Raw genomic sequence first — 20,534 nt, 5'->3', positions numbered from 1 at the left:
GTCATTTCTTTTATACCAAGAGGTTGTTACTTGGTCTAGCTTAGTTAAGCTACATCAAGACAGTCAATTAAGTCAGTAAACAAGCTCTGATCAGACAGATCTAGGGATGAGACAATGTGGAAATAATGATTTCTAGTGTTCCTCCAGATTCTTTTATTCTTTAAGAAAGTGGGAGCAACTCATCAATACAGAATATGGTGGATAATCTTTTTTTTGGGGGTGGATAATATTTGATTGAAGTCTGATTTCTGGGCCTTTTACACAGCTGTTTCTCCCTAGTAAAAGAGAGTTGGGGTTTGTAAGGTGGAAAGACTGCTTGAACATGCAAGAACTCCAAGCAATGGAAGGGACTGATCTTGTCTCTGAATTATAGATACAGAAACAAAGAGTTATAGTAGTGGTTGTAGGTGGGATATAACTTCCAGGTTTACTACTGCTAACAACTTGGCTAGTTGCTTCATTTTTTCCTTTAATTAAAAAATGTCATAATTTTGCACCAAGAACTGTTGGTATATTGACAAAAAATTGAGGCTGAATCATTCTGAGGGTGGATATCTAAGATCAAAGAGAAAAATGAATCAACTATTCCCAACTTCTGCATTATTTCTTAATTTGCTTTCCGGTTACTTGCCTCTTTCACCATTGGTTCCCTGAACTCAAGTGCAATTGTGGAAAAGAGGGAAACTGCCTAAACTTAATCAAGTCTTCTGTTAGCCTTGTTACTAGGGTTCCACAAATTGGGCAGTTATGATGAGGCACTAGATGGCGCTGTTGAGATTTTTGCTATAAGCTTTGTTTTAAGAACTACACTTGAAAGGTATTAGATAATTACCATCTGTCTTTCCTACCACCATCAATCCTCACTACATCCTCCTAAACACTCTAGAAAAATTTTCCATATATTGGAACTTCTTCCAATTATATCATATTCTGTTCTAAAACCTTCAATGGTCCCTGAGGGCTTTCAGAACAAAATCCAAACTTCTTTGCCTGATATTTAAGGCTCTCTATAGTCTAGTTGCAACTAAATTTTCCTAGCTTCTCTCTCACTTTTCTCGTTTGCACACCCTATAGTTCAATGAAACAACTATTTTACTATGCTAGGGACATGTGCTACATGTTTTCTCACCTGTCTTTTTTCATGCTATTTCTTTTTCCTGAAATACTCTTTCCTCCATCTAGATATATGCAAAACTACGCACCCTTTAGCTCAAATTACACCCTTTTTGGGTGTAAAGACTTTAAGACTTTCTTCATCCTCCTTCCAAAGTAATTTCTATCATTTTCCTTTCTAAGGAACTGTAAATTTTTCTTTCAGATCAATGATTTGTACGCATATGTTATCTTCCCTTACAGACCATCTGGTTGATATATAAGAAGGCATGTCACACAGGGCTAAGACGTATGTACTTTGACCATAAGTGCTCAATAAATGCTAATTGAGTGAATGAATAAATGAATGATGAACAAGTTTGTCATTTTAAAGTATTTATCATTCAAAACCACTTAGAGTTATCTTTGTATTCCAGTATCATTTAAAATCTTTCCAGCCTCTGGGCCTAAAGTAAAGTTACTTCCTAAGGTATTAAGGAAGGAACTAAATCATAATGCTTACTGTAAGATTAAAAAACATTCATATCTTGACACAGAATAATCATTTATTTGTTATTCTGTTAAATATTATAAATTTGACATTCCGAGATCTTTGAATGAAAGGTGTCTAATAAAACTGATAAATAAATTAATGGAAAACAGATGGTCATTAGTCCCATTAATAAATTCTCCAGTGCTACAGACCAAAATAAGCTTTCCTAGTAATGTTGGTATTTAGGTTCAATTGTTTATTTATAACTAAGTCAAGTCAATGACTTATATTAGGTCATAAAAAGAAAATTGTAAAACTTTCAATCAAGTAATGAATCCTAGAGGGATAGAGATCATTTAGTCTAAGCCACTCATTTCACAAATTATGGCTTTGCTTGTCTTTAACAGCATTTAATTTATTTTTATAGAATTTACTGTGATCCCCAAATAATGAGACCCACAATATATGGATTCAGAGATAGCCCTGCCTTCAAGCCCCTCATCGTCTGGTGGGGGAGAGGAGTGATAACTCAGAAATATGGAAAGGTTACAATACAGTATGGTAAGAACTATCTTAGAACAAAGCAAATGGGCTAATAATTGGTTAATATAAACAAGCAATAAACACATAAAATGAATTTTTTTGTGCAGATGACAAAGGAAGTTACTTTGTTTAGATAATTTGCCGGTTGAAGAAACAAGATTGATTTAGAAAATGGAACCATACCTCTTTCTGACACTGCAGTGCTTTTCACAAATGTTCCTAGTTAGTGGTCAGTGCTTCTTATGATGTAATTTCCGATGAAGCCTAAGATGACATCACAAGATTGAAAAGGAAGTCAATAAACTTAGAAGCAGCCCAGAAGGGTCATGGGAACTTAGTGGCCTTAAGTACAAATCCAGGGTGTGTCCTGGGACATCACAGCTTTACTGACAGATTTAGGGCTAGTTATTGGATTCCATGCCTCCTTTTTTTTTTTTTTTTTTTAGTTTTTAATTTTATTATGTTATGTTAGTCACCATACAATATATCATTAGTTTTTGATGTAGTGATCCACAATCCATTGTTTTCGTATAACACCCAGTGCTCCATGTAGTACGTGCCCTCCTTAATACCCATCACCGGGCTAACCAATCCCCCCTCCCCCCTCCCCTCTAAAACCCTGTTTGTTTCTTAGGTCCATAGTCTCTCATGGTTCATCTCTCCCTCCAATCCCCCCTCCCCCATTTTTCCCTTCCTTCTCCTAATGTCCTCCATGCTATTCCTTATGCTCCACAAAAAAGTGAAACCATATGATAATTGACTTTCTCTGCTTGACTTATTTCACTTAGCATAATCTCCTCCAGTCCCATCCATGTTGATGTAAAAGTTGGGTATTCATCTTTTCTGATGGCTGAGTAATATTCCATTGTATATATGGACCACATCTTCTTTATCCATTCATCTGTTGAAGGGCATCTCAGCTCTTTCCACAGTTTGGCTATTGCAGACATTGCTGCTATGAACATTGGGGTGCATATGGCCCTTCTTTTCACTACATCTGTGTCTTTGGGGTAAATGCCCAGGAGTTCAACTGCTGGGTCATAGGGTAGCTCTATTTTTAAAATTTTGAGGCACCTCCACACTGTTTTCCAAAGTGGCTGTACCAACTTGCATTCCCACCAACAGTGTAAGAGGGTTCCCCTTTCTCCACAACCTCTCCAACATTTGTTATTTCTTTCCCTGTCCATTTTGGCCATTCTAACTGGTGTAAGGTGGTATCTCAGTGTGGTTTTGATTTGGATTTCCCTGATGGCTAATGATGATGAACATTTTTTCATGTGTCTGTTAGCCATTTGTATGTCTTCTTCAGAGAAGTGTGTTTTCATCTCTTCTGCCCACTTTTTGACTTGATTATTTGTTTTTCGGGTGTTGAGTTTGAGAAGTTCTTTATAGATCTTGGATACCAGCCCTTTATCTGTAGTGTTATTTGCAAATATCTTCTCCCATTCTGTGGGTTGCCTCTTTGTTTTGTTGACTGTTTCCTTTGCTGTGCAGAAGCTTTTTATCTTGATGAAGTCCCAAAAGTTCATTTTTGCTTTTGTTTCACTAGCTTTTGGAGATGTATCTTGAAAGAAGTTGCTGTGGCCTATGTCAAAGAGGTTACTGCCTATGTTCTCCTCTAGGATTTTGATGGATTCCTGTCTCACTTTGAGGTCTTTCATCCACTTTGAGTTTATCTTTGTGAATGGTGTTAGAGAATGGTCAAGTTTCATTCTTCTGCATATGGCTGTCCAATTGTCCCAGCACCATTTATTGAAGAGACTTTCTTTTTTCCATTGCATGTTTTTTCCTGCTTTGTCAGAGATTATTTGACCATAGAGTTGAGGGCCATATCTGGCTTCTCTATTCTGTTCCATTGGTCTATATGTCTGTTTTTGTTCCAGTACCATGCTGTCTTGGTGATCACTGCTTTGTAATATAGCTTGAAATCGGGCAACGTGATGCCCCCAGCTTTGTTTTTCTTTTTCAACATCTCCTTGGTGATTCGGGGTCTTTTCTGATTCCATACAAATTTTAGGATTGTTTGTTCCAGCACTTTGAAAAATGTCATTGGAATTTTGATTGGGATGGCATTGCAGGTATAGATTGCTCTGGGTAGCATAGACATTTGAACAATGTTTATTCTTCCGATCCATGAGCATGGAATATTTTTCCATCTTTTTGTGTCTTCTTCAATTTCTTTCATGAGTGTTTTGTAGTTCCTAGAGTATAGATCCTTTACCTCTTTGGTTAGGTTTATTCCGAGGTATCTTATGGTTTTTGGTGCTATTGTAAATGGAATCGTTTCTTTAATTTCTCTTTCTACAGTTGCGTTGTTAGTGTATAAGAAAGCAACTGATTTCTGTGCATTGATTTTGTATCCTGCCACATTACTGAATTGCTGGATGAGTTCTAGTAATTTTGGGATGGAGTCTTTTGGGTTTTCCATATAAAATATCATGTCGTCTGTGAAAAGAGAGAGTTTGACTTCTTCTTTGCCAATTTGAATATATTTTACTTATTTTTGTTGTCTGATTGCTGTTGCTAGGACTTCTAGTACTATGTTGAACAAAAGTGGTGAGAGTGGTAACCCTTGACGTGTTTCTGATCTTTTTTTTTTTTTAAAGATTTTATTTATTTATTTGAGAGAGAGAATGAGATAGAGAGCATGAGAGGGGGGAGGGTCAGAGAGAGAGGCAGACTCCCTGCTGAGCAGGGAGCCCAACGTGGGACTCGATCCCGGGACTCCAGGATCATGACCTGAGCCGAAGGCAGTCGCTTAACCAACTGAGCCACCCAGGCACCCGACGTGTTTCTGATCTTAAGGGAAAGGCTCTCATCTTTTCCCCATTGAGTATGATATTCGCTGTGGGTTTTTCATAGATGGATTTTATGAGCTTGAGGAATGTTCCCTCTATCCCTATACTCTGGAGAGTTTTAATCAGGAAAGGATGTTGTATTTTGTCAAATGCTTTTTCTGCATCAATTGAGAGGACCATATGGTTCTTCTCCCTCCTCTTATTAATGTGTTCTTTCACAATGATTGATTTGTGAATGTTGAACCACCCTTGCATCCCAGCGATAAATCTCACTTGGTCGTGGTGGATGATCCTTTTAATGTATTGTTGGATTCTACTAGCTAGGATTTTGTTGAGGATTTTGGAATCCATATTCATCAGGGATATCGGTCTGAAATTCTCCTTTTTTGATGGGGTCTTTGCCTGGTTTGGGGATTAAGGTAATGCTGGCCTCATAGAATGAGTTTGGAAGTTTTCCTTCTGTTTCTCTTTTTTGAAACACCTTCAGTAGAATAGGTATTATTTCTTCTTTGAATATTTGGTAGAATTCCTCAGGAATTCCATCAGGCACTGGACTCTTGTTTTCTGGGAGGTTTTTGATCACTGCTTCAATCTCATTACTGGTTATTGGCCTATTCAGGTTGTCAATTTCTTCCTGTTTCAGTCTTGGCAGCTTATAGGTTTCCAGGAAGGCCTCCATTTCATCCAGATTGCTCAGTTTATGGGCATATAGTTGTTGATAATAATTTCTAATAATTGTTTCTATTTCCTTGGTGTTGGTCGTGATCTCTCCCCTTTCATTCATAATTTTATTAATTTGCGTCCTTTCTCTCTTCTTTTGGATAAGTCTGGCCAGTGGTTTATCAATCTTATTAATTCTTTCAAAGAACCAACTTCTAGTTTCATTGATCTGATCTACTGTGTTTCTGGTTTCTAATTCATTGATTTCTGCTCTAATTTTAATTATTTCTCTTCTAATGCGTGGCTTAGGCGTCGTTTGTTGCTTTTTCTCTAGTTCTTTAAGGTGTAGAGTTAGTTGGTGAATTTGGGATTTTTCTATTTTTTTGAGTGAGGCTTGGATGGCTATGTATTTCCCCCTTAGGACCGCCTTTGCAGTATCCCATAGGTTTTGGACCAATGTGTTTTCGTTCTTATTGATTTCCATGAATTGTTTAAGTTCTTCTTTGATTTCTTGGTTGACCCAAACATTCTTGAGCAGAGTGGTCTTTAGCTTCCAAGTGTTTGAATTTCTGCCAAATTTTGTCTTGTGATTGAGTTCCAGTTTTAGAGCATTGTGGTCTGAGAATATGCAGGGAATAATCTCAATCTTTTGGTATCAGTTGATACCTGATTTGTGACCCAGTATATGGTCTATTCTGGAGAAAGTTCCATGTGCGCTCGAGAAGAATGAGTATTCTGTTGTTTTAAGGTGGAATGTTCTGCATATATCTATGAGGTCCATCTGGTCCAGTGTGTCATTCAAAGCTCTTGTGTCTTTGGTGATTTTCTGCTTAGATGATCTGTCCATTGCTGAGAGTGGAGTATTGAGGTCTCCTACAATTAACATATTGTTATCAATATGACTCTTTATTTTGGTTAACAGTTGGCTTATGTAGATGCCTGCTCCCAAATTGGGGGCATAGATATTTACAGTTGTTAGATCTTCTTGTTGGATAGACCCTTTAAGAATGATATAGTGTCCTTCTGTGTCTCTTATTACAGACTTTAGTTTAAAATCTAATTTGTCTGATATAAGAATTGCTACCCCAGCTTTCTTTTGAGGTCCGCTGGCATGGAAGATGGATCTCCATCCCTTCACTTTCAGTCTGGATGTATCTTTAGGTTCCAAATGAGTCTCTTGTAGACAGCATATGGATGGGTCCTGTCTTTTTATCCAATCTGCAACCCTGTGCCGTTTTATGGGAGCGTTTAGGCCATTCACGTTGAGAGTGATTATTGAAAGATATGAATTAATTGTCATCATGTTGCCTGTGAAGACCTTGTTTTTATAGATTGTCCCTGTAAATTTCTCTTGTAGATCACTCTTGGGGTCTTTCTCCTTTTATAGAACCCCCCTTTATATTTCTTGCAGGGTCAGCTTAGTGGTCACATATTCTTTCAGTTTCTGCCAGTCGTGGAAGCTCTGCATCTCTCCATCCATTCTAAATGAAAGCCTTGCCGGATAAAGTATTCTTGGCTGCATGTTCTTCTCATTTAGTACCCTGAATATGTCTTGCCAGCCCTTTCTGGCTTGCCAGGTCTCTGTGGATAGGTCTGACGTTATTCTGATGTTCCTCCCTCTGTATGTAAGGAATCTCTTCCCCCTAACTGCCCTTAAGATGGTTTCCTTGGTTCTAAGATTTGCAAGTTTTACTATTACGTGCCGGGGTGTTGGCCCATTTTCCTTGATCTTAGGAGGGGCCTCTCTGCCTCTAGGACTCGAATGTTTGTTTCATTCCCCAGATTAGGGAAGTTCTCAGCTACGATTTGCTCAAATACATCTTCTAGTCCTGTCTCTCTCTCCACTCCCTCCAGGATTCCAATTATTCTGACATTGGAACGCCTCATGGTGTCACTTATTTCTCTGATTCTATTTTCATGGATTCTGAGTTGTTTTTCCCTGGCCTCCTGTTTTCCCTTTTTATCTATTATATTGTCTTCCAGGTCGCTTATTCTCTCTTCTGTCTCAGTTACCCTAGCTGTTACATTATCTAGATTGGATTGGATCTCATTGATAGCATTTTTAAGTTCTGCCAATTCACCTTTTATTTCTGCCCTTAGAGACTCTATGTTGCCATTAATTGATTTCTCCATTCTAGCCATTGTCTTCACAATTGCTAGCCTGAATTCCATCTCTGACATCTTGGTTATATCTTCATCCATTTGTAAATCTGCAGCATAAGTCATAATCTCTGAGTCTTTTCTGTTTTGGGGGCTCCTCCTCCTAGTCATTCTGTTGATGGGTGTTTGAGGGAATGTATAGAGTCAAAATTATTGACCAGAACCCAAGCAAGATGCACCTGTTTTCTTGGGACCTTAGGGTTGCTGGCCTCTTGTTTTCCCAGCCTGTCTTCTGCGGGAGGGGCCTGCCGCGCTGTTACTCAGGCAACCCTGTTTGGGCGGAGTTGCCCTGTGCCCCTGTGGCGGGGGATGGGCTTAGTGGGAATTAGTCTTTGGGGCTTTTGTTCTCTGGCTCCTTTCCCTGGTGGCTTTCCACGTCTCTTCCACGAGTCAGAGCAGAAGAGACCGTTTCCAACTCTCTGCCTCAGAGCAGAGAGACCTCAGTCTGTTCTTCAGTGAGCTCTCCAGGCCACACTGTCTCCATTTCTGTCCGTGCTGCTATAAACTGCAGCGTCCTGGGTTGTGTGCCCCTCCACAGCGCCCCCAGTCCTACCTCCACGTCGGGGTACGTCTTTGCCCTCTGTGCTTCTAAAACCGCCAGCCGCTCCCAGTTCACGTGCGCGCGACTCCGCCACTTGGGGTTTCCATCCCCGGGGGTTGCAGTTCACTGGCGCGACCCGGCGCACCGGGTTTCCATCTCAGAGGCTGCAGTTTGCGTGCGCGCGACTGTCGCTCTGGTTTCTGCCCGGGTGGGCTGCGGTTCACGTGCGCGCGACCCTGCCGGTCTGGTTTTCCACCCCGGGGGCTGCCCTAAAGTTCTTTCCCGACGCTACCGGTCTTTTAATCTGTGCCCCGTCCGCAGCGCGCGAGGCTGTCACTCACTGGTGGTGTAGGATCCCCACGTCCAGGCAGCCCCCTCTGCCGTTTATCCTCCGATATCTGCCCGCAGAATCACGGCTCTCCGCTTCGTACCTCAAAACCAACTGCCTGCAATATTCTGTTTGTAGAGATCCAGATCTTCTTACATCTCAGGCTGGTTTCCTGGGTGCTCAGAGTGGTCTGGTAGATATCCAGCTAAATTCCGGGGACCAGTTGAAATAGGGTCCCCTACTCCTCCACCATCTTTCCCCGACTTCCATGCCTCCTTCTTTCTCCTACATTCATTATTACATCCCCCGTAGATGGGGGTGGAACTTATAATAATGACCAGGGCTGATTACAGATTTTTGTTGCTGTGTGCAGGAAGCTTCTGTATCTAACAATGAACCCAGTGTTATAAAAATACTCCTCTTTCTATGAAACCATGATATTTTTCCTATTTTCTCTTCTAAACTGTTTGTTATTAAGTTCAAAGGGGAAATAATTTGGAAGTTCATATCCAAGGATTTAGCTCCAGTGAATGAGGGAAATAAGAGATCCAGTTTGCTAGGAAGAAGAGTTAGCACATTAAAAATATCAAATATATCTGTTTGGAATAGCTTAGGGTTGGTTTTCCTTGAAGGAATGATGGGTTAGAAGACCTCGGACCCTTCTCCCTAAAATCTCATAATGTCAGTTACTGTTTATATCACTAATTTGACATATATTATATACCTTCAGTAATCAACTCTTCTGTAGTTTGTATTGTTAACTTTTCATGAGTATATCCTTCTTACCTTCAATTAAACTATATCAGAAAAATCTAACAAAGTATAACAAATCTCCAGGAAATGAACAGAGAAGAGCTTTTGTGAAATGGTAGCAACATGAACACTCCCCCTGCCCCCCGCCAAGTTTGTATTCCCCTATGGCAATTTTCATCCTTGTCTGCAGGGACCACATAGGTTGGCCACTTTTCATTTATGTGTGGCCTAAGTACCCAAAAATAAATACCTTCCAGTTTATTCTTAGCAAGTATAAACACACCAGACCTTTCTAAGGGAACTCTGCTGAGAAAAAAGGAAATAAAAAGGAAAATAAAGGAAATTTAAAAATATAAAATGTAGACAAGTTTTAAAAGTAGGAATATGAGGGTGCCTGGGTGGCTCAGTCAGTTAAGCGGCTGCCTTCAGCTCAGGTCATGATCCCAGGGTCCTGGGATTGAGTCCCACATAGGGACCCCAGAGGGATAGGGACTCTCCCTCTGCTTGCCGTTTCCCTGCTTGCGCTCTCTCTCTCTCGCTCTCTGATAAATAAATAAAATCTTTTTTTTTAGATTTTTTAAAAATTTATTTATTCATGAGAGACAGAGAGAGAGAGAGAGAGGCAGAGGGAGAAGCAGGCTCCCAAGGAGCAGGGAGCCCGATGCGGGACTTGATCCCAGGACCCTGAGATCATGACCTGAGCCGAAGGCAGAAGCTTAACCATCTGAGCCACCCAGGTGCCCAAATAAATAAAATCTTTAAAAAAAATAATAAATAAAAGTAGGAATATGAACCTGCAGCTATAATATTGCTGTTTGAGTCCATTCTGTTTTCAGATAATTTTTTAGATCTTCTCCAATTTCTTTTTCCTTTCTGAATTCCCCTCCTTCTCCCAGTAAAGAATTGATATATGTAACTTACTACTAGCAGTCTGGGTGAAGTATGGGCTGCAGGTGGGGAACTAGTCAAACTGAGTTGGCTTTTATATTTTTTTACTCAGTCAGTAAGCTTTTTTTTTTTTTTTTTAGCTTGTCCTAGGTCTTTGTAATCATTAATAAAGGTATACTGACTGAATATCGAATGAAAAAAAATCTCTGAGCCTAAAATTAAATGATTTCACTCATCTACGGAGAAAATTAACTTTGCTCTGTCACAATTTTATGTTTAAACAAAGCTTATATTTTTTCCTAGTGTGGAAAGAGAAAGAAAGTTTGTGAATTTCTAAGACCCATCTATGAGAAGTGTAATATTACTAGGCTAATGTACTAGTTATCCATATCCATGGTAGCTGTACAATTATAGTTTAGTTCACTGTACATGCACAAGTGATTACATGTCATGTTGTCTGAGCAGCAGTGTTTCCTCAAGTTTGAGATTCTGAGGTATCTTCTATTATTTATTTATTTAGAAATTCTGAGCTTTGCGTATAGCAAGCACTGAATACTTTCACTCTTTGCCTTTTTTTTTTTCCTCAATTTCCTAGAGGACTCTTGTCTCTGACAGCAGCTTCTGCCAAAATTGGATTCTACCATTCTTATCTGGGTGATTGGGTGGGTAGACATCAGGCAAAAAAGTAAAAGTGTGGATATATGATTTTTGATTTTAATTATTTAATTCAGGAATTACTTAGATCTTTTATTTGGGTCACCTTAAGTCCATGAGTATGTGTGTGTGTATACTTTCCTTCAGCTTTTAGCCTCCATTGAACCTATAACCTGGTCAAGCTCCAGTGAATGAGGGAAATAAGAGATCCAGAAATAATCTGAGAATACAAGGTCCCTAATGTTGCTGCATTAGAACCACCTATGAACAAGAATGACTTATACATTTTGTGGTCTGGGTAGAGCTGGTGATCTACCTACCCAGTCTGGTGTCTTCTATTAAATGAAGATAGTAATAGTGCTTCTTCTTTTATTTCTAGTCAAACAAATAGCCATTCCTGTTCCTCTCAATCCAGTTTAGTACGTTTCTCCATTGAAGTCCTTCAGTCTTTTGTTTGTACTTTTCTTGATAATTTTCATTTATTGTTTTGTGTCATAGTCATCTCTCTGGGTTTTCAATGTAAATGTCTTCATTATTCCCACCCCAATTCCACTAGACTTAAAGAGCAATAACCAAGTCTTATTCTTTCTGTATTTCATGCTTTACACAGTTCAGTGTTATTTAAATATTGGTTGATTTGAAATAATCAGTTTTCTATATACTTTCAGTAATGTCTTATCAAAATCAGAAGGAATCCTTGCATGGAGAAAGACAATGAACATGGTGGAAAGTTTGTAGGACTGATAGGCACAAGACCTGGATCATACTTCAGGCTATGGTGGATGATTAATTGTGCGATCTTGAGTAAATTACTTCCTCCTTGTGATCTCTTCATTTATCTACAATTCAATAGGTTTATATTATATATCTCTGAATTTCCTTTCAGTTTGCCATTCTGTAAATCTATGAAGGGCAGGGTATCATGTTCCTTGGTTTAGTTTAATCTTAGAAAAAAAAGAGCACGTAGGATGAGAGATCTATGGCTTTAGTGAAGAGGAACATGGACAAAAGCTTGGTTTTTTAATAATGTTTTTAATAATGCAAATAATGTTTGCAAGCTTGATTTAAGACTAGTAGGTGTTCACTGTGTTTTAGGTGAACATCTGAGAGAAATATTCAATTCCTCTTTGATTATATTAGCTCTTCTCAGGATACAAATTTGGTCAGACCCTCTAAAGGCAACATAGAAGTTCTAGCTTTGACAGTGGTTTCTAAACTAAGTGCTAATCTTATGATGTAAAGTCGTCCCACTTTCTAGGGCATCTTTTTCACTGGCCTTACCCCTTTTGTTATACAATAACAAGTTACAACATCTCTTGTTCTGGCAGTATTATCACTATTCTTTAGATCTTCTAACAGAGAAACTTCTGAAGTCATCTTTGTCTTTTCCTTTTTGTCATCTTTTGTATGAGATGCACATCATGCTTGATCATATGGTGTTAGGGTTCCAGGACCAACAACACATCCATCCATATCTTGGCTAATACATGAAATCTATCCTACAGAGAATCTAACAAGCCTTAATTTCTGTTAAAATGACTTTATCTGATAATAAGGTTTTTTTAAAGATTTTATTTATTTATTTGTCAGAGAGAGAGAGAGAGAGAATGTACAAGCAGGGGGAATGGCAGGCAGAGGGAGAGGGAGAGGCACACTCTCCCACTAAGCAGGGAGCCTGATGTGGGGTTTGATCCCGGGACCCTGGGAACATGATCTGAGCCAAAGGCAGATGCTTAACTGACTGAGCCACCCAGGCGTCCCTATCTGATACTAAGTTTTACTCTTTTTTCTCTTCATTCCTTTTGATTACTGCTACTACTTCTTCACTTCTGCCTCTCATTACCCCATACATAGATGACATTATTACCTACTTTTTACATGCACCTTGTATTTTAGCCATGCTGAACTGTTTGTAATTCCTGGAGATAATTCTCATATCCCATTAATTTCAGGCTCTTTTGTCTCAGAATCATCTTACACACTACTGCCACACTGGTCATTCTTTTTTTTTTAATTTTTAAATTATTTTTCACACTGGTCATTCTTTAACCTTCAGTTGCACTTGTCTTTTGGTTGCTCAAGATCTTACAATGGCTATAATAAAATCCCAACCCTATATTTCAGGCAACCTCGTCCACAATATAACCTTAGTCTCCTATCCAACTTTCTGTCTTACAGAGAAAGGTAACAATGACAGAAGCTAAAGGAATATTACTAGTTGGTGAAAGAAAAAATCCACTAGTAAACACTAAGGAGAGCCCTGAAATAATCTGTGGCATCTTTTTGGATGTACAGTTTTCTCAAACTAAGATATGCTGTAGCATGAAAGTGACAGCTTAATTATTGGAATAGTGACTTTTGGCAAAACTTGAGTTAGGGACAAGGTTACCCTGACATGCTGGTTTAAGATTCTGATTGTTTTGACAGGCATATTCCTTGAGTGTAGTATAGAGACCACCAAAGTAAGCCAATATCCTTGCTCTTCAGATCAGTGATTTTTTTCTCCCTGGGATTATGCCTTATAGTACCAAAGTTTAACTTGTTTTTATTGTTATCTTGTCATCATTTACAAGTATCCGTAGTTTTTATCCAAATCCTTTCCTCCAGGCCCACCTCCAGCCCCACCCTACTCGAACCATCTTTTGAGGAATAAAACATCTATTTTGACCTTGTTATTTATCCAATCTAAACAAATCATAAACATTTTTTTCCTTATAAGTAATATCTTGGGAAGTAGTCAAGTATACTTGATGTCTCTAATAACCCTAATTAGGGGAGATGCCAGACCCAACTTTGATCAAGAGAATGACAGGTGGGAGTTTGTTTGTAGTCTGGTGCTTGGACTTTAAAATGATCTTAGGCGATGACCTTAATTCTGAAATTTGGCTCCCAAAACACTGTGAGAAAATTTTTGAAAACACACAAACAAGAATAGCTGTATAAATCTAAATTTGGGGACCTCACACTACTGATTGCATTTTGTTGGAATAAAGCAAATTATAAATCTTTTTACTTGGGAAAAAGATTCATTTATTTGGGTTATTAAGTGCCCAAGGAACCAGAATAGCCTGCATTAGGAGAGAGATATACATTCTATAAGGAACAAGAAGAAAATGTGGAAATTTACACTGAGCCTACTTTGTTTTCCAAAAATACAGGGAGACAGTGAAATAATTCAAAATTAGAGGAAAAGGAACATGGTTGATTTTAAGATAAGTTGGTTTTAAAAAAATGTATGTTTTTGAGAAAGGTAGGTAGGTTATGGTGTTGGGGGGTAGCAGTAAATTTCTTCAGTTTATATCATGGATAAGCAAGAGGACTACAGTTGTTTAAAATACCCAAAACTCCACCATGAGGTTATAAATTCACTTTATTTTAAAGTTTAGAATTTGAAGGGTGCCTGGGTGGCTCAGTAGGTTAAGCATCTGCCTTCAGCTCAAGTCATGATTCCAGAGTCCTGGGATCAAGCCCTGCATTGGGCTCCTTGCTCAGCGGGGAGTCTGCTTCTCTCTCTCCCTCTGCCTGCCACTCCCCCTGCTCATGCTCTCTCTCTGTCAAATAAATAAATAAAATCTAAAAATAAAAGTTTAGAATTTGAAAAAATGGCCAAATAGAAAATATTTAGATTTAAGAACAATCTTAAGGAAGAATGTGGTCATTGATTTTAAATGTTTCCAAAAGACGAAAGAGAATGAAGTTCATAAAATGGTGACTGGATTTGGTAATTAGGAGGCCAGTGGTGACATTACAGAATACATTTCCAATAAAATATTGAATTTAGAACAAAAATACAAGGGTTAAAACTTTTAATTGGACTTTTTGGTCTCATTTAGATAATCATCATCAATAAAAAGAGAAAAAGGATGAAAGAAGATATATTAGTTTTCTATTGTTGTATAACAAATTATCATAAACTTAAAACAGCACTCACTTATTTTCTCTGTTACCATGGTTCAGGAGTTCAGGTATGAGTTATCTGGGTCCTCTGCTTAGGGTCTCACACAGCTGCAATCAAGTCAGCCAGGACTCTGACCTCACTGGAGGCTAGGGATCCTTTTCCAAGATCACTGGTTGTTGGCGGAATTCATTCCTTGTTATTGTATGATTGAGGCCCTGTTTTCTTGCTGAGTGTTGGCCAGGAACCACTCTCAGCTCCTAGAGGTTACCCTCAGGCCCATGGCACATAAGCCCCTTCTCTCACAACATGGTTATTTGATTTGCTTGCTTCCAGGATATCAGGAGAGTGATTTCTCTCTTCAGATCTTTCTGAATTCTTTCTATGAACTTTAGGTCTTTTGTGGGGGTGGGGGGGGCTGGTCTTCTTTTAAAGGGCTCACCTGATTAAGTAGTGCCACCCAGGATAACTTCTTGTTTCATTAACTGAAAACCAACTGATTGGTACACTAACACATGAATTAAATTCTCTCATATTCATAGTCCCATCCACACTCAAAGGGAGTTGATTATATAGGGCTTGTTCACAAGGGAGAAAGAATCCTGGAGCCATCTTTAAATTCCACCTACCAAAGACGAAATGTCTAGGAGGGGTTTTCTAGGGAGGAAAGTATGGTCCAAAGGCAAGCTAGAAAAATCTGCAGAAGAGTGGCAGCCCTAGAAGTGTGGATTTATACATAGAAATGCAAGGATGATTGGTTAAAGTTCTTCAAGTGGGTGTTCATTTCATCTCAGACATTTTTTTCCTGGCGAGGTGGGAGTGAAACAGTTGTAGTCTGTATATAAATGCTCTAACAGAAAAGATGATCAGAAATCTTGCCTCGAGTCCAGGTGAAGTCTCCTGGCTAACTTATAGGAAAAGCTAGGAATGCAACTGAAGGTTTCCAGATAAAGGCAAGATTTTTCAGTATGGAAAGAAGCTCTTTTAAAAAGGCACAAAATGCCATTAAAGAAGTACTCAATGGGGAAATAGATCATCCAGTTGCTCAATAATGGGTAGCCTTTAGTGTGGAGGAACAGACTATACCTTATTTCCATAAATGTTACAGAACAGTAATGCAGTTACATTCTTCTCAGGAATATATACATTTTTGAGACTTCGGCAAGTACATCCCCAGGTATCTACTCTTAGTGAATAAAGTGAATTGGAAGTGGTCTATGACTATGTAAGTAAATGGTAGATGAAAAGTTAACTAAATTTAATTTAATTGAGCAAAATTCTTCTGGTTTTAATTATTTGATTAATGAAAAAATGAAATGTCTGCTGCATCATGTCTAAATTACCTCAAACTATTAAATATTCAGCTAAGCTTACTGAGGTTAAACAGAAATTTTTGAAGGATAGGGCTAGAAACTGAATCTCTAAGTTTAACTTCTATATAAATATTGGTAAATTATATATATATGAGAGATTGGTAAAAATACAAGATCAGTTTTAGTAAATACTGAAAGAAGAGCAGGAAGATAGCAGCAGAGTAGGGGGGCCCTAGGCTTGCCTTGTCCCACAAACACAACTAGATAGCTCTCAAATCATCCTAAATACTCCAGAAATTGACCTGAAGGACAGAAAAAAACCCACAAAAAAAGGGAGAGGAAACACCATATTGAAGAAGGCAGGAAGTGCTGAGACGTGGTTTAGGGAAGAAACAGATTGCAGGTGTTGTGGAGGAGAAGGAGCCATGGTCCTTGGATAAGGGCAAGAGAGAGATGAGCACACAAGGAAATTCACAAGGAAAATGTTTTCCCAAAGTCACTGGTGTGGAAAACAAGAGGAGCTGAATTTCATGAGTCCTTACAACCAGTAGGGCTTAAAGCCTAGAATTTAAAAGGTTACCAGGCTTGGCTGGGATAGAGCCCTGAAGGCACTGCACTGCTCCTGCAGAGAAGACAGGCAAACAACCTGGGGGTGGGGGTCAGCAGACAGGGTGGGAACAGCTATCTAAAGAGTGCAAAGAGCACCTGGGTGCTTGGGTGGCTCAGATGGTTGAGCATCTGTCTTCAGCTCAGGTCATGGTCTCCAGGTCCTGGGATTGAGCCCCACATAGGGATCCCAGCTCAGCGGGGAGCCCGATTCTCCCTTTCCCTCTGCCTCTCCTTCTGCTTGTGTGCTCTCTGTCCCCCACTCAAATGAATAAATACAAGCTTTAAAAAAAATAGAGTGCAAAGATCACTTGGGGCACACAGTGGGGAGATTATTTGCTTTTCTCAGAGCACATCACTGAGAGGCAGCATTCATGGAGATCAGTACCGACACTGGCTGCCTAAATTGCTTACACCAAGCCCTACTCCCCTACACTCTGGTGGAACTGCCCTTCTTGGTCATGATTTCCTCAGTCCCAGTGGGGCAGACCCCTCCACTAGAAGACCGGCACAAATCCCTGCCCACACCATTTCCCAGACCAGAGAGTTTTGCAAGGATTCAGTTCCAGTAGAGGTGGTGACAAGTCTCATTTCACAAGCAGACCAGAGCACACCTAGCTAAAAATTTCCACAAAGGCCAGGGACCAAACCCTGCCCACAGCAGTCAAGGAAAACCTCTGCAGATGACAGGCTTGAAGGATAGAGAAGCCAGAACAGAACAGCAGAGAACATGAAACACACACTGGAGGCACATCCTGAAGCACCAGGCCCTGGGGACTACCTGATCTCTTCTTCATAAGGCCATTATTTTCAGGAGCAGAAGATATAACTGGTTTTTCTAACATAGAGAAGAAAGCAGAGACTGAGACAAAATGTGAAGACAGAGGAATTTGTCCCAAAAGAAAGAACAATATAAGGCCAGTACCAGAGATCTAAGTGAAACAAATATAAGTAACATGTCTGATAAAGAACTTAAAAAAATGATCATAAGGATAGTCATTGGGCTTGAGAAAAGAATAGAAGACATCAGGGAGACCTTTACCATAGAGATAAAAGAGTTAAAAAAGAATCAGAGGGATGAAGAGTGCAACAAATGAGATTAAAAGCAAGCTTCATGGAATGAACAGCAGGCTAGAGGAGGCAGAGAAACAAATTAATGACCTAGACAAAGTAATGAAAAGCAATAAAACTGAACAAAAAGGAGAAAGAAGAATTATGCAAAATGAAAATAAGCCTAGGGAACTCAGTGACTCCATCAAATGTAATAACATTTGTGTTATGAGTCCCAGAAGAAGAAAGAGAAAAGGGGGCAGAAAATTTATTTGAAGAAATAACAACTGAAAAACTTTCCTAATCTGGGGAAAGAAAGAGACATCCAGATCCAAGAGACACAGAGAACTCCCATCAGAATCAACAAAGTAAGTTAATACCAAGACATATTGTAATTAAATTTGAAAAGTGATAAAGAAAAAATCTTAAAAGCAGCAAGACAAAAGAATTCCTTAACTTATAAGGAAAGACCCATAAAGCTAGCTGGAGATCTATCAACAGAAACTTGGCAATCCAGAAGGAGGTGGCATGATATATTCAAAGTGCTGAATGGGAAAAATCTGCAGCCAAGAATTCTCTATTCACCAAGGCTATCATTCAGAATAGAAGGAGAAATAGTTTCCCAGACAAACAAAATGTAAAGAAGTTTGTGACCACTAAACCAGACCAACAAGAAATATTAAAGGGGGCTCTTTGGTGGAAAGGAGAGACCAAAAGTGACAATATAAAGGCAGGAAACACAAAAGCAGTAAAAATGAACATTTCTGTAAAAATCAGTCAAGGAACTCACACACAAAAAGGATATAAAATATAAAAACACACACCAAAAATGTGATGAGGAGAGGAAAAAGGAATGGGTTCAAACTTGAATGACCATCAACTTAATATGGACTGCTATGTGCAAAAGAGGTTATATACACATATAATGGTAACCATATATCAAAAACCACTAGTAAATATGCAAAGAATAAAGAGAAAGAAATCCAAATATATCACCAAAGAAAATCAGGAAACATGAAAGAGAGAAAGACAAGAAATGATCAGAGAAAATCTCTAGAAACAAGCACAAAAAAGTAATAAAATGGCAATAAATACCTATCAACAATTACTTCAATGTAAATAGACTAAACATGCCAATCAAAAGAGATAGGGTGTCAGAATGGATAAAAAACAAGACCCAAGTATATGCTGCCAACAAAAGACTCATTTTAGACCTAAAGACACTTGCAGATTGAAAGTGAGGGAATGGAGAAATTATCATGTAAATGGATGTCAAAAGAAAGCAGGAGTAGCAATATTTATATTGGACAAATATCAACAGATATTTGATATTTGTATATGTGTCTGTAACAAGACACAATGAAGGGCACTATATAATAATCAAGGGGACAATCCAACAAGAAGATAAAACAATTGTAAATACTTATGCACCCAGTATGGGAGCTCCCAAACATATAAAACAATTAATAACAAACACAAAGGAACTCATTGATAATAACATAATAATAGTATTGGACCCTAACAACCCATTTACATCAATGGACAGGTCATCTAAGCAGAAAATCAACAAGAAAACAATGGCTTTAAATGACACATTGGACCTGATGGACTTAATAGATATATTCAGAACATTCCATCCTAAAAGTGCAGAATACACATTCTTTTCAAGTACACACAGAACATTCCCCACAATACATCACATATTAGGTCAAAACACAAGCCTCAACAAATTCAAAAATATCAAACTCATACCATACATCTCTTCTGACAAGAATGCTATGAAACTAGAAGTCAACCACAAGAAAAAGTGTGGAAAGACCACAAATACATGTAGGTTAAACAACATGTTACTAAATGATGAATGGATAAACCAGGAAATCAAAGAAGAAATTAAAAGTACACGGAAACAAATGAAAATGAAAGCACAATAATCCAAAACTTTTTGGATGCAGCAAAAGCATTTCTAAGCAGGAAGTTTGTAGCAATATAGGCTTACCTACAGAAGCAAGAAAAATCTCAAACAACCTAACCTTACACCTAAAGCAGCTAGAAAAAAGAACAACACACAAAGCCTAAAACAGCAGAAGGAAGGAAATAATAAAGACTAGAGCAGAAATAAATGATATGGAAACTAAAGGAACAATAGAACAGATCAGTGAAACCAGGAACTGGTTCTTTGAAACAATTAATAAAATTGATAAACGTCTACCCAGACTTATCAAGAAAAAAAGAGAAAGGACTCAAATAAATAAAATCAGAATAGGAAGAGAAATAGCCAACACCACGGAAATACAATCAGAATATTATGAAAACTATATGCCAACAAATGGGATAAACTGGAAGAAATGAACAAATTCCTAGAATCATAAAAACCACCAACACTGACACAGAAAAAATAGAAAAACTTCAAGACTGAAAATCAGCAAAGAAATTGAATCAGTAATCAACTCCCAAGAAACAAAATTCTAGGAGAAGATGGCTTCACAGGGGAATTCTACCAAACATGAAAAGAAGAGTGAATACCTATTCTTCTCAAACTATTCCAAAAAATGGAGAATAAAAGAAAACTTCCAAATTCATTCTATGAGGCCAGCATTACCCTGATACCAAAACCAGATAAAGACACCACTTAAAAGAGAACTAAATGATGAGAACTAAATGAACTAAATGAATAGAACTAAAATGATGAACATAGACACAAAAATCCTCAATAAAATATCAGCAAACTTAATCCAATAATACATTAAAAAAATCATTCAT

Source organism: Neomonachus schauinslandi, chromosome X, assembly GCF_002201575.2.
Source record: "Neomonachus schauinslandi chromosome X, ASM220157v2, whole genome shotgun sequence".
In the NCBI taxonomy this organism is placed as follows: Eukaryota; Metazoa; Chordata; class Mammalia; order Carnivora; family Phocidae; genus Neomonachus; species Neomonachus schauinslandi.
Note: the sequence above shows the minus strand (reverse complement) of the source record.